The 13800-nt window shown below is 45.4% G+C and overlaps 1 protein-coding gene across 2 annotated transcripts in view; it reads right to left on the bottom strand.

The window, feature by feature from the left end:
• Nucleotides 1-13800, bottom strand: part of spina (spindlin a) — a 119543-nt gene that overhangs the window by 20488 nt on the left and 85255 nt on the right. The window lies entirely within an intron of this gene.

The raw sequence follows: 13800 nt of genomic DNA on the forward strand, positions 1-13800 counted from the left end.
ATTTCAATGTTTGGACTCACCATGAGAGTTATGTACTAGTTCCAGTTTTAGAAGACATTAAAGGACAGAACTCATATGCTGGCTAGCAAGTGCCAATGGGTACACAGCAGGCAAACTATTCGGTGTCTGGAAGTAGCAGCTTTTGTGGCAGTTTTGAAAATTTTCCCAAAAACAAAATCCATGAAATCTGGATGGTCTTATCCTTTTCACACTGATTTAGCTTTATGTACATTACCCATTTTACCTATAGGTACAACCAGTTCAGCAGGAGCAAACCAACTCTGCTTTTTCTTCCACCCTAAGTTCATTGTAACAGAGTTTGAACTTAAAATGTAATATTGCCAATTTAATATATATTTAACTGTGTAGGAAATAAGTTAACAGAAGTTAGTTCTACTGCCGAAACTCACTCAAGCAAAGATGCATAAATTAACAAAACGTTTACATTGTACAAAAAGGTCCAACTACCAACTACCAACTAAAACACATGCACACGTGCACATCTCTGCCCCCAGCTATACAAAATCAAGTAACTTTTCCACAGAACTTGGATTACACAACCTCTCTTCAAGAGCTCCGTAGACCAAGTGACTCTATAAAAGCACAAATTCACAAATGCAACACAGTAGTTGCTGTAGGCCAGTATCCTTTACTTTGCAAAAGTTGTTTTTAAAAATGCTCCATACATATGTATGTCCAGCTGATTATATGACATTTTCATACAGCATGCTGTATGATCAAAAATAATTATGATGTGGAGGTGCCGGTGTTGGACTGGGGTAAGCACAGTAAGAAGTCTCATAACACCAGGTTAAAGTCCAACAGATTTATTTGGTAGCACAAGCTTTTGGAGTGTTGCTCCTTCTTCAGGTGAGTAAACAGCTGTGTTCACAAACAGGGCATACATAGACACAGACTCAATTTACAAGATAATGGTTGGAATGCAAGTCTTTACAAATAATCAAGTCGTTACAGGTACAGACAATGTGATTGGAGAGACGGTTAAGCACAGGTTAAAGAGGTGCGAATTGTCTCCAGCCAGAACAGTTAGCGAGATTTTGCAAGCCCAGGCAAGTCGTGGAGGTTACAGATAGTGTGACATGAACCCAAGATCCCGGTTGAGGCTGTCCTCATGTGTACAGAACTTGGCTAACAGCTTTTGCTCGGCAATTCTGCGTTGTCGTGTGTCATGAAGGCCACCTTGAAGAATGCTTACCCGAAGATTGGGGGCTGAATGCCCATGACTGCTGAAGTGTTTCCCGACAGGAAGAGAACATTCCTGCCTGGTGATCGTCGATAGCATCCGTGTTGATGATCTGGCATATCTTACAGAGGTTGCTGTGGCAGGGTTGTGTGGTGTCATGGTCACAGTTCTCCTGAAGACTGGGTAGTTTGCTGCGGACAATATGGATGCCACCATCTCATGTGAGAACACCATCCCACCAGCTACACAATACCTCTTGTGACTCGGCCAACGTTGGCTACCTGGTATGTCCCAGGGCGTGATACATTGGCAAGACCATGCAAACACCATGATAACGGATGAATGAACACCGTTCGACCACCCCCAGGCAGAAGTGTTCTCTTCCTGTCGGGGAACACTTCAGCAGTCACGGGCATTCAGCCTCTGACCTTTGGGTAAGTGTTCTCCAACGACACACGACAACAAATCGCTAAGCAAAAACTGATAGCCAAGTTCCGCACACGAGGACAGCCTCAACCGGAATCTTAGGTTCAGTCACACTATCTGTAACCCCCCATGACTTGCCTGGGCTTGCAAAATCTTGCTAACTGTTCTGGCTGGAGACACCTCACACTTCTTTAACCTGTGCTTAACCGTCTCTCCACTCACCCTTGTCTGTACCTATAAAGACTTGATTACCTGAAAGACTCGCATTCCAACCATTACCTTGTAAATTGAGTCTGTGTCTTTGTAAAAAAAACACAACTCCATTTGTGAGCACAACTCTTCACTCACCTGAGGAAGGAGCAACACTCCGAAAGCTTATGCTACCAAATAAACTTGTTAGACTTCAACCTGGTGTGTGAAACTTCTTACTGATAAAAGTAACCTTAAATAAGCACCATGAGGAAACTAGTGTTGCATCATGTTTCATTGCTCTTTAGTAAGGGGTACACAAAAATTAAGTAAAATGGTTCTTCATCTTGTGGGTTGGAACAGACAGATGATCATGCTTAATTTAAATACTATTACAAATCAGGTCGGATACTTTGTGTTCTACGAAGCTCACCTGACCCGTAGTGTTTTATGTTGAATTTGGCTAGGATGAGTGTGAAAGGTTTCACTTTAGGTGTGATTCAACTGACCCACGAGGAGACTTTATCAAAACAAAGTTTAATTAAGAATACTGTTGACATGTATAGTAAGACAATTAGCAAGAACTTTTAATAATTAAGAACATAAGAACATAAGAAATAGGAGCAGGAGTAGGCCATCTAGCCCTTCGAGCCTGCCCCGCCATTCAATAAGATCATGGCTGATCTGTCGTGGCTCAGTTCCACTTTCCCGCCCTCTCCCCATAACCCTTAATCCCCTCTCTTATCAAGAACCCATCAACCCGCTTCTTAAAAATATTTAGCGAGGCAGCCTCCACCACTCCAACGGTCAGAGAATTCCAGAGATTCACCACCCTTTGAGTGAAGAAGTTCCTCCTCAACTCCGTTCTAAACCACCTCCCCTTTATCTTGAGGCTGTGCCCCCTAGTCCTACTGTCTTTTTTGAGCGGGAAGAGTCTCTCCACCTCCATCCTATCCATCCCATTCATCATCTTATATGTCTCAATGAGATCTCCCCTCATTCTTCTAAACTCTAACGAGTACAAGCCTAGTTTATTCAGCCTCTCCTCATAGCTCAATCCCCTCAACTCCGTTATCAGCCTAGTAAACCTCCTCTGCACTCCCTCCAGGGCCAAAATATCCTTGCGCAGGTGCGGCGCCCAAAACTGCACACAGTACTCCAGCTGCGGCCTCACCAATGCCCTATACAGCTGCAGCAAGACCTCCCTACTTTTATAAGAACATAAGAACATAAGAAATAGGAGCAGGAGTAGGCCATCTAGCCCTTCGAGCCTGCCCCGCCATTCAATAAGATCATGGCTGATCTGTCGTGGCTCAGTTCCACTTTCCCGCCCTCTCCCCATAACCCTTAATCCCCTCTCTTATCAAGAACCCATCAACCCGCTTCTTAAAAATATTTAGCGAGGCAGCCTCCACCACTTCAACGGGCAGAGAATTCCAGAGATTCACCACCCTTTGAGTGAAGAAGTTCCTCCTCAACTCCGTTCTAAACCGCCTCCCCTTTATCTTGAGGCTGTGCCCCCTAGTCCTACTGTCTTTTTTGAGCGGGAGGAGTCTCTCCACCTCTATCCTATCCATCCCATTCGTCATCTTATACGTCTCAATATTCAATCCCCCTCGCTATGAAGGCCAGCATCCCATTCGCCTTCCTGACCACCTGCTGCACCTGCAAGCTGGGTTTTTGCGACTCATGCACAAGGACCCTGAGGTCCCTCTGCACCGTCACGTGCTGCAGTTTTTCGCCACGTAAGTAATAGTCCTTCCTACCATTCTTCCTACCAAAGTGGACCACCTCACACTTGCCAACATTAAATTCCATTTGCCATTTCCTGGCCCATTCACCCATCCTATCTAGATCCTTCTGCAGACTCTCCACACCCTCCGCACAATTTGCCTTTCCCCCAATCTTGGTGTCATCAGCAAATTTCGACACCCTGCACTCGGTTCCCTCCTCCAGATCATCTATATAAATGGTAAATAGCTGAGGCCCCAGCACCGACCCCTGGGGCACCCCACTAGTCACTAACCGCCAATCCGAATAGCACCCATTGACCCCCACTCTCTGCCTCCTATTTGACAGCCAATCCTCTATCCACACTAACACCCTACCCCCAACTCCATGTCCCCTGACCTTCTGCAATAACCTCTTGTGAGGTACCTTGTCAAACGCCTTCTGAAAATCCAGAAAGACCACATCCACCGGCTCTCCTCTATCCACTGCCCTAGACACATCCTCATAGAACTCCAGTAAATTTGTCAGACACGACTTCCCTTTAATGAAACCGTGTTGCGTCTGCCCTATCAAGCAATTCCCTTCAAGATGCCTCGCAATTTCCTCCTTAATGACGGATTCTAACATTTTACCTACCACAGACGTTAAACTAACCGGCCTATAATTCCCCGCCTTTTGCCTGGCACCCTTCTTAAACAACGGTGTAACATTAGCCGTTTTCCAATCTTCCGGCACTTCCCCGGAATCCAGAAATTACAAAGAAGAAACACAACAACCATGATAATGTATAACTCTTAAGGAATATCTACAATGTGTTCAAACCAAAGCCAATTTCTAATACACAAAATCCTCAAATAAACACAGTACAGCATAGTTCAATGCCCACTTGTTAACAAGAATTCAGCCTCCTGGGTTGAATGCTGAAAATCCCTTGAAGAAACTCAGAAGAGGTTGCAGTCGAAACTGTTGCCCAAAACACAACTTCTTTAAGGCAGGATGGTAATAAGCCTCTCTTTCAGCTAACTGATAATAGTTTCAGAACGAAACAAAGAGAACAGGGGGAGAGAGAGAGAGAGAGACTACTTCCTATCTTGTTGCTAAAACAGTTTCCAACACATTCCCTAAAACGAAACTGAAAGCCTAAAGGGATACAAAAATCACCTGACTGCCACAAATGAAACCGAAAGCCCTATTACGTGACTGTCACATCTTAGCTCCAGCCCCCCAGTGACATCAGTGAAGCTGTAACCTGCATGATCTGTTTAAAAATCCTTTCTTAAAAGGTACACCCACATGACAATACAACCAAAGATGAAGGGGACTAGTCTTACCTTTATGTCCTACCAGTCAATGGGCAGACGAGCTGGTAAGATCATGAGATAGGTGAAAAATCACGCTGGCACCCAATTTCTTACCTATCACAATCTTACTGGGCCTAGAATCCGACAAAAACCAGCCTCACACCAGGAAAGAGGGACGAAGCTCATTTCAATATTTAAATTGAAATTAAATCTAATTTACATATTATTAGTGAGCCTGGGTCAGAATCATTTCGGGCTCACTTGTTTTGCCAGTGAATATCCTCCTTGGCGAGGATCACGTATGGTCCCCATCAACGAGACCTGTCATGATGGTCTTGCCAGTAGGAAAATGGAAGAGAAACTCTTCCCTTTTCACGCTTGTTCGGGACTTCGAATATTTTTGGTAAGACCGCCCAAACATCCAGCTCTCAGTGGAGATAAAATTAAACAAAAGATCGTCACACAGTAACACGCCTGATTAGCACCAAACACAAGCAGGATGGGAAAAAAGACTGCCAAGCAGTCTTGTCTAAGGTTCTTGCTTCCATTTTTGCCCATTGCCATTTTCAAGGGAGGGTGGTGGTCCAAAACAGGTCCACTCCTATTAAGGAGACAATTAACAGAGCTGTGGGCTCATTGAACCCATCTCCAATAAAGTTTTTAAACTTTCCATGAGTTGGCCAGAATTTAGCAGCTACTGAATTTAACAACAGCCCCGTGGAGGCATGAACCATTGATTGGAGGCAGGAACAGCTTAAAAGGTAAGTGTTGTAGGTAAAAAGATATCCCTGAGACTAGTTGAGTCAAAATACAGCAGGTTTATTTCAAAAGCTTTTGGGAGAGACCTGATACTTAACAGCGGTTCTCATGGCTTCTCCCTGAATACAAGTTAAGAGTAGATATTTATACCCTCCCAGTCATGTCCGCACTTTCCCAGGCTCTGCAAGTTCCCAGGCAGTGGCTTGCCCTCCATCGTGTGAACATTGCTGCTTCACTGTTGCTTCAAGGCCACAATAGTCTCACATCTCAACACCTATGGTGTGATTAGCTAATGTACAAGCCGACACAAACAAATTAACTGACATACAAATTTACAGGGGCATGTATAACAATTTTATGTTCGTAGGTACCTATATAGCATATAACATATCGGTAAATAGTACATAGTAAATATATATGAAGGCATGCATGTAAGCTCCACTATGTTAAATAGAAGTCCATAATATTAAAAGACACGAAATAGATACTAGCTGGGTTAGCCACATTCCTGAATACAATTAGCTGGGAAAAGTCATAAACTTGTGTACAACAGCACGGACAGCTATTTCTCTTATCTGTCTTGGATACATGAAAACAAGTCTTACAATACTCTTTACAAATCTCTGGGTATTACAAAGTTCATTAACCCTTTCCTTCTTCATTTCCCCCCCTTTTGGTCAGGGGCCGGGCACAGGCATGGCCCCATGACCAACTCAGAACCAAATGTAATCAGCATATGGGCCCAACTCCTTTGTCAGGAGGTCTACGCCCTCCGCCTGCACACTTGCGCCCAACATGAATTCAGGAGGTCACCGTTTTACAACAGACATTCACCAATGTCATACAAACACAGCAGGTGAAAACAATTACAATTAGTACAATCAGTCCATGCATTAGGTATGAGCCTCATGATCTGAACCATTGCCCCAGTCATCCCGGAGGGTTATAATTATGATATTGGTTCCCTTCATCTTGTTTTGTCTTTGCTACTTGTTTGACGTGACCTGCCAAGTGAGTTATATTCTCCGAAGCATCTGGAATGTACATACAGCACTCAGAGCCAGCAATAGCACATGTTCCTCCTTGGGAGGCTAGCACATAATCGAGGGCCAAACGGTTCTGTAAGGCAACGGTCCGAAGAGCTACAACCTCTGCTGATACCTTAGAGATGGCTGTGCTTACCTCCTCAAACCTGTTTCTAGTTTCATTTGCAATTCTCTCTCAGGTCGAGGCCATATGTATAAGTTCCTGCGCTGCCTTTGCTGTCCTGTAGAGTGGGTATGCTAGCATGAGGAAGTGCTCTGTCCCACTAATGGCTCGCTTGGTCTTGAGCAGGTGTATCTCAAGATGGTTTCGTAAGTCGGCGTAATGGTGAATATAGGGTACTACATACGCTAGATAACATGACGCTGACCAAACCCATGGAAGCCAAGGATAGGCATTGTTTCCGCAGACAAAATAGGTGCCATTATAGGCAGTCATGCTGCTCACATAAGTGGAGGAGAGACTAACCGAGATGTTGGCTGTAGGGCAGTGGATTGTGACCTGTTGTACCAGAGTCCAGGCGCCAATGGTAACATTAATCTGCTGAATACAGTAGCTGCGGCCAACAGGTATGGTTCCATTTCTTACCAGGCAGGTAGAACCTCCCTGTTGATTTTTCACAACAAAGTGGGATGGAGAGTCTGATCTATCATAGCTAGGCTGGTAATGGTTCTCAAAAGGCTGATAGAGTGCACCCTCCACCACGCAACCCCCGCCCAACCCCAAAACAGCATTGCTGACACTGACATTGAAAGAACCTTACACAGTGATACCTGATGGGGTTTTAACTGTCATTTTCTTTGTCCTGTCCTGGGTTCCATTCTCTTTCAAAATCCACTCTATCATTTCCAGGGTTGACAAAGGGATCGGGAACAAAGGGATTTCCCCCCTTACCGCCATGTGTGGGAATGTGTGAACAGACCCAGCACTTGCTCAAATTCGACTGGACTGCATACAAGTAGGACATATACATGAAAGTGTTCGTATGAAGGGGTCCAATTTCAGAGGATTGTTGATCCCACCTATACTTTTCCTCTGTGGCTGACAGGGCCAAGGTCATGAAAAACCACAGGAGAATCCTTTTATTACTTAATTATAACCCACGCGACTGTTATACGATGGTTCAAAGGCTGTATCGCCCACGCACAACTTCCCACGACCCTGAGCGCCTGACGCAACTTGCTGCGAACCCATTCAGCTTGCCTGGAGGTCAGCCGTCTTGCGGGACTGTGAATTCAGCACATCACATATTTTTTCAATTGGTGCTGGCATATTCTTTCAGTTGAGTCCAGTGTTTCCAGACACCCCTGCCTTTCATATCTATGCGGGCACAGGTGTCGCCACTGATAACCTCATGTGGGCCATTCCATTTGGGGACAAACCCAGGTTTTCCAGATAATATCTTCACCATAACCTTGCTGCCCGCTAGGGGTACCTCAGGGGTCTGATCTAGTTCAATTTGCTCATCCCTTGTTAATTGGTTTTCCCTTACTGTTTTTCGCATACCCTTCAGTTGGGCGCTTAGCTTTAAAGCACATCGTCTAATTCTATCTCGTAGTGGGCCTACATCTGTCCCTCCGGTAATAATGAATTCAGGCAGTTGCATAGCCCTCCCGGTCATTAGCTTATATGGTGTCAGCCCTGTGGTTCGATTCGTAGTAGCTCTAGTTTCATTAATGAGAGGCAATACCTTAGTCCATCTCTTTCCCGAGTCCTGCATGGCCTTTGCCAGGGAGGTCTTAAGGGTTCTATTCCTGAACTTTAAGGGTGGTCGGGTATATGAAATTTCTATTTTATCCCCATCAGTTGGCATACGGTTTTTATTAGCTTCCCCATAAAGTGTGTGCCTTGATCGGAGTCTATTTGCGAAGGAACTCCCCATCTTGGGATGACTTAAACAAAGAACAATTCAGCACAGGAACAGGCCCTTCAGCCCTCCAAGCCTGTGCCACTCATGCGCCCAACTAGACCATTCATTTAGTATCCCTCTATTTCCAGTCTGTTCATGTGGCTATCTAGATAAGTCTTAAACGCTCCCAGCATGTCTGCCTTAACCAGCTTGCTTGGCAGTGCATTCCAGGCCCCCACCACCCTTTGTGTAAATTACATCTCCCTGACATCTGTGTTGAACCTTGCCCCCCCCCTCACCTTGAACCTGTGACCCCTTGTGTTCGTCATCTTCAACCTGGGAAAAAGCTTCCCACTGTTCACCCTATCTGTGCCCTTCATAATTTTATACACCTCTGTTAGGTCGCCCCTCATCCTCCGTCTTTCCAGGGAGAACAACCCCAGTTTACCCAATCTCTCCTCATAGCTAAGACCCTCCATACCAGGCAACATCCTGGTAAACCTCTTCTGTGCTCTCTCCAAAGCCTCCATGTCCTTCTGGTAGTGTGGCAACCAGAACTGGACACAGCATTCCAAATGTGACCTAACCAACTCCATCTTTAATGAGATTATTCCGTTCTAAATGTGCATATATCCTATCTCTAAGAATCTTCTCCAACAACTTCCCTACCACAGACATCAAGCTCACAGGCCTGTAATTACCTGGGTTATCCTTGCTACCCTTGTTAAATAACGGGACTACATTTGCTATCCTCCAATCCTCTGGGACCTCACCTGTGTCCAGTGAAGAGACAAAGATTTCTGTCAGAGGCCCAGCAATTTCATCTCTTGTCTCCCTGAGTAGTCTAGGATAGATGCCATCAGGCCCTGGGGATTTGTCGGTCTTAATGTTTCCTAAAAACCTAATGCTTCCTCCCTTGTAATTGAGGTTTTTTCCAGTCAACACATCCCTCTGAGATACTACCAGTCAACATGTCCCTCTCCTTTGTAAATACTGATGCAAAGTATTTGTTTAGGATCTCATCTACTTCCTTTGGTTCTAAGCATAATTCCTCTCCTTTGTCCCTGAAGGTCCGATTCTTTCCTTGACAACCCTCTTGTTGCTAATGTATGTATGCCTTAGGATTCTTCTTAATCCTGTCTGCCAAGGACATTTCGTGACCCCTTTTTGCCCTTCTAACTCCCTGTTTGAGTTCTTTTCTACTTTCTCTGTATTTCTCCAGTGCTCCATCTGTTTTTAGCTGCCTGGACCTTACTGCCTCTTCTTTCTTTTTGATTAGGCCCACAGTTTCACTGGTTATCCACGGCTCTCGAATCCTACTTTTCCTATCCTTCCTTTTCATCGGCACATGCTCGTCCTGCAGCCTTATCAACTGCTCCTTAAAAAGACTCCCACATGCCAGAGGTGGATTTACCCTCGAACAGCCTCTCCCAATTGACAGCCGCCAGATCCTGCCTAATCCGGCTGTAGTTAGCCTTCTCCCAATTCAGCACCTTACCCATAAGACAACACTCATCTTTTTCCATTACTATCCTAAAGTTTACAGAATTGTGGTCACTATTTGCCACATGTTCCCCTACTGAAACTTTGATGACCTGACCAGGCTCATTTCCCAGTACTAGGTCCAGTACAGCCCCCTCTCTAGTTGGACTATCAACATATTGTTCCAAAGAACCTGCCTGTACGCATTTTATAAATTCCACCCCCCCCGTCCAGACCCCCAGCCCTAAGCGATTTCCAGTCTATACACGGGAAATTAAAGTCTCTCACTACAACAACCCTATTTTTTCTGCACCTGTCCAGAATCTCCTCACATATCCGTTCCTCAACTTCCCGTGAGCTGTTGGGAGGCCTGAAGTATACCCCCAGCTCCACCCACAGTGACCCATTACACGTTCCTTCTAAATTGTCCAACCTCTGTACCGCTGTAATATGCTCCCTAACCAATAATGCTACTCCCCCACCTCTTCTAGCCCCTCCTCTGTCTCACCTGAAACACTTATACTGTGGAATATTCAGCTGCCAGTCCTGTCCTTTTAACCAAGTCTCTATCACTGCAACCACATCCAAGTTCCGCGCAAACATTAAGGCTCTAAGTTTGTCTGTCTTGCCCATTACACTCCTTGCATTGAAGCAAATGCACTCCAGTCCTCTAGACACACTGAGGTCATCCTTCCCCAGAATGCTCTTCCTCTCAGATAGCCTTGTCCTGGCCCCAAGCTTGTCGTCAGCCTCTATGCTTATTGACCTATTGTTTTGATCCCAACCCCCGCCACATTAGTTTAAACCCACTCAAACCACATTAGCAAAACTCCCAGCCAGGATATCCGTGCCCCTTCAGTTTAGGTGTAACCCGTCCTTCTTGTACAGGTGAGGTGCCATCTTCTCTTGAAGACTTCCCAGTGATCCACGAAGTTGAAACCCTCTCTCCTGCACCAGTCCTTTAGCCACGCGTTCAGTTGTACAATCTCCCTGTTCCTAGCCTCACCAGCACATGGCACTGGGAGTAATCCAGAGATTGCTACCCTAGAGGCCCTGCTTTTTAGCCTACCACCTAACTCCCTGACTTCCTCAGCTACTATCCTTGCCACGGTCATGGCTGAACAATTTTTAGTCGGGAATGCTTCTACCCATTTGGTGAATTGATCGATTATCACCACACAGAATGTTCTCCGTGTGACTGCGGAAGGGGCCCTGTAAAGTCAATTTGTAGATGTTCCCAGGGACCCTGTGGCAAGGCTGATATCCCATCTTAATTTTTACAGGTCTCCTTGAGTTAAACTGGGCACAGGTTATGCACCGATGGTAATGCCAGGCAATATCCCGTCCCATTCCCTTCCACCACCATTCCTTTCCTATACTGGCTATTGTGGCATCCCTTCCTACATGTGATAATCCATGATGTAACTGCATCAGATTTTGTTGGATACATTTTGGCACAAATACTTTATCATTTAACCTCCATATACCCCTCTCATCAGGCGTAGCTCCCTGAGCTTTCCACCTTTCACGTTCTTCCCCAGGGGTATCCTCATGTAGCTGTGAGATGCCTACTGGGGATTCAATTTTAACCGATGTGGCAGGCAGGGCTTGAACTTCTCCCGTTTCTAGGGCAGATTGTGCCGCCCTGTCGGCCACCTGTTTCTCCTTAAAAAAATGCCACTCCGGACTTTGCTTGTCTGGTTCTTTTTGGTGTGCCTTCACCTTCAACACTGTGGCTCCCAATGGGAGCTCACTGACCTCTAATAAGGTTTCAATTATCTGCCCATGTCTAACTGGGGTGCCTCCCATTGTGACAAATCTCCTTCTCCCCCAAACAAACAGTCATATAGTCATGCACAATCCCAAATGCATATCTACTGTCGGTGTAAATTTTGACCCTTTTCCCCACCACCTCAGTAAAAGCCTGGATCAGGGCTATTAGCTCTGCCACTTCCGCTGATATGCCACCCTTTATTCTCTCTGTTCGGACACTTGTAAGTCCGCGTTTACCACCACCCATCCCGTTCACGGTGACCCGTCTACATACTTCCGTGATCCATCCACAAACAGGATCTCCTCTGGTGCCTCCAGGGGCACATCCTTTATTCTACCTTCCTCTGCTTCCTCATTTACATTTCCGTAAGTATGTGGTCTTCCTTCACCTAACATTCATTTGATGGGGTTCTCTTTCATGTCTCGTACAATGGTGATGCTGGAGGGGAGGAGCACTGCCTCCCACTTCACCCTTCTCTTATTTGAGACAGATTGTAATTTTCCTGTGTTTAGATTTCTACCGAGGTGTGTTGGGTATGCAAGATTATATTCCCCATCATTACAATGAGCTCGCTAACTTTTACCGCCCATGCTGTGCAATCCAGCACAGCTATACACCGGGGTAATCCAGTCACTATGAGGCCCTCTGCTGTAGAATAATATCCCACCGGCTGCTGCTTGTCCCCATGGGTTTGGGTTACTACTACCAAATAAAACCCTCCTTTGTCATTGCAATAGATATGAAAATCTTTATTTGCATCTGGTAGCGCAAGTCCTGGGGCGGACATTAATCCTGCTTTTAGCTTACTATATGCCTCTTCCTGTTATGGTCCCCACTCCACAATTTCTAGAGCAGGTTTCCCCCCTTTCACTAGCCTTTGTATTGGCTCAGCCAATTTAGCAAATTCTGGCGTAAAGTTGTGGCTATAATTAAATAATCCCAAAACCTTCCTTACTCCTCGGGTGGAAACCGGCCTAGGCATTTGCTGTATGGCGGCTTTCCTGTCCATGGGCATGTCCTTGGTCCCTTGGGATATTAAATGTCCCAAACATAATACTTGTGTCTTTCCTATTTGGGCCTTTTTTGGATTTGCCTTTAACCATTGATCTTCTAAGTGTTCAAGATCGAGTATAATGCTGTCTGATGTTCTGCTTTAGTTTCAGAGGCTATCAAGATACCATCTACACACTGTAAGATTGTGCCCCCCTTCAGGAGTTCCAATTGTTCTGGCTCAGAGCTCGGTGAAGTATGGCTGGGCTAATATGGAATCCCTGTGGAAGCTTAGTCCACGTGTATTGCCTGTCGCCTACAGTGAAGGTGCAAATGGCACCAAGTCTGTTACCTTTTAATTGCCAATCATGTCCTGTTGCAGATGCTGCATGGATGACCACCAAATTATTTCCATATGTCCCTGTCGAATCCTTCCTTCCAAATCAATTTGCCCTTCCCGCAATCTATTAAGACTTTGTATTCCTCCATCAGGTCATTTCCCATAATAGTTCCTTCATTATTTTTACATACGTAAAATTGCATAGGTATATACAGGTTATTAATTTCTACTCGGGTGGTTTTGCTTAAGTAGGCAGGCCCATTAATTAGGTCTGCCCATTAATTCCTTTTACATAGATCATTTTATTTGTTATGAGTAAGGGTAGATCCATGATAGATATGGAGGCTCTTGTGTCCACCAGCATTTCACATTGTCTGCCCCCTACTAGTGCAGACACGTAGATCCTACCCTCCTTTCTGTCCAGGCTTGCGAGGGCTGCCTCACGTCAGTTTCCTCCCTCCTCAGTAGGGGGAGGAGGGAAGAATTGGTACAGTCTCCTGTGCTTGCTCCAACAGGTCACCTCAGTGTGGCCATCCTTACTACAAAACCGACAAGTAGGCGTTCTCCCTCTACTCCCTTTGGAGCTCTACAATCTCTGGCAAGGTGGCCTGGTTTTCCATAATCACAGCATGTATTCTTTGGTTTAGTTCCTCCACTGTTCACGCTAACACTTTCCTGTTTTATTCGTGGGTATGGTTTCTCATCTGGTCC

The sequence above is a fragment of the Carcharhinus amblyrhynchos genome, chromosome 5 (genome assembly GCF_965287045.1).
Source record: "Carcharhinus amblyrhynchos chromosome 5, sCarAmb.v2.hapA, whole genome shotgun sequence".
Lineage (NCBI taxonomy): Eukaryota > Metazoa > Chordata > Chondrichthyes > Carcharhiniformes > Carcharhinidae > Carcharhinus > Carcharhinus amblyrhynchos.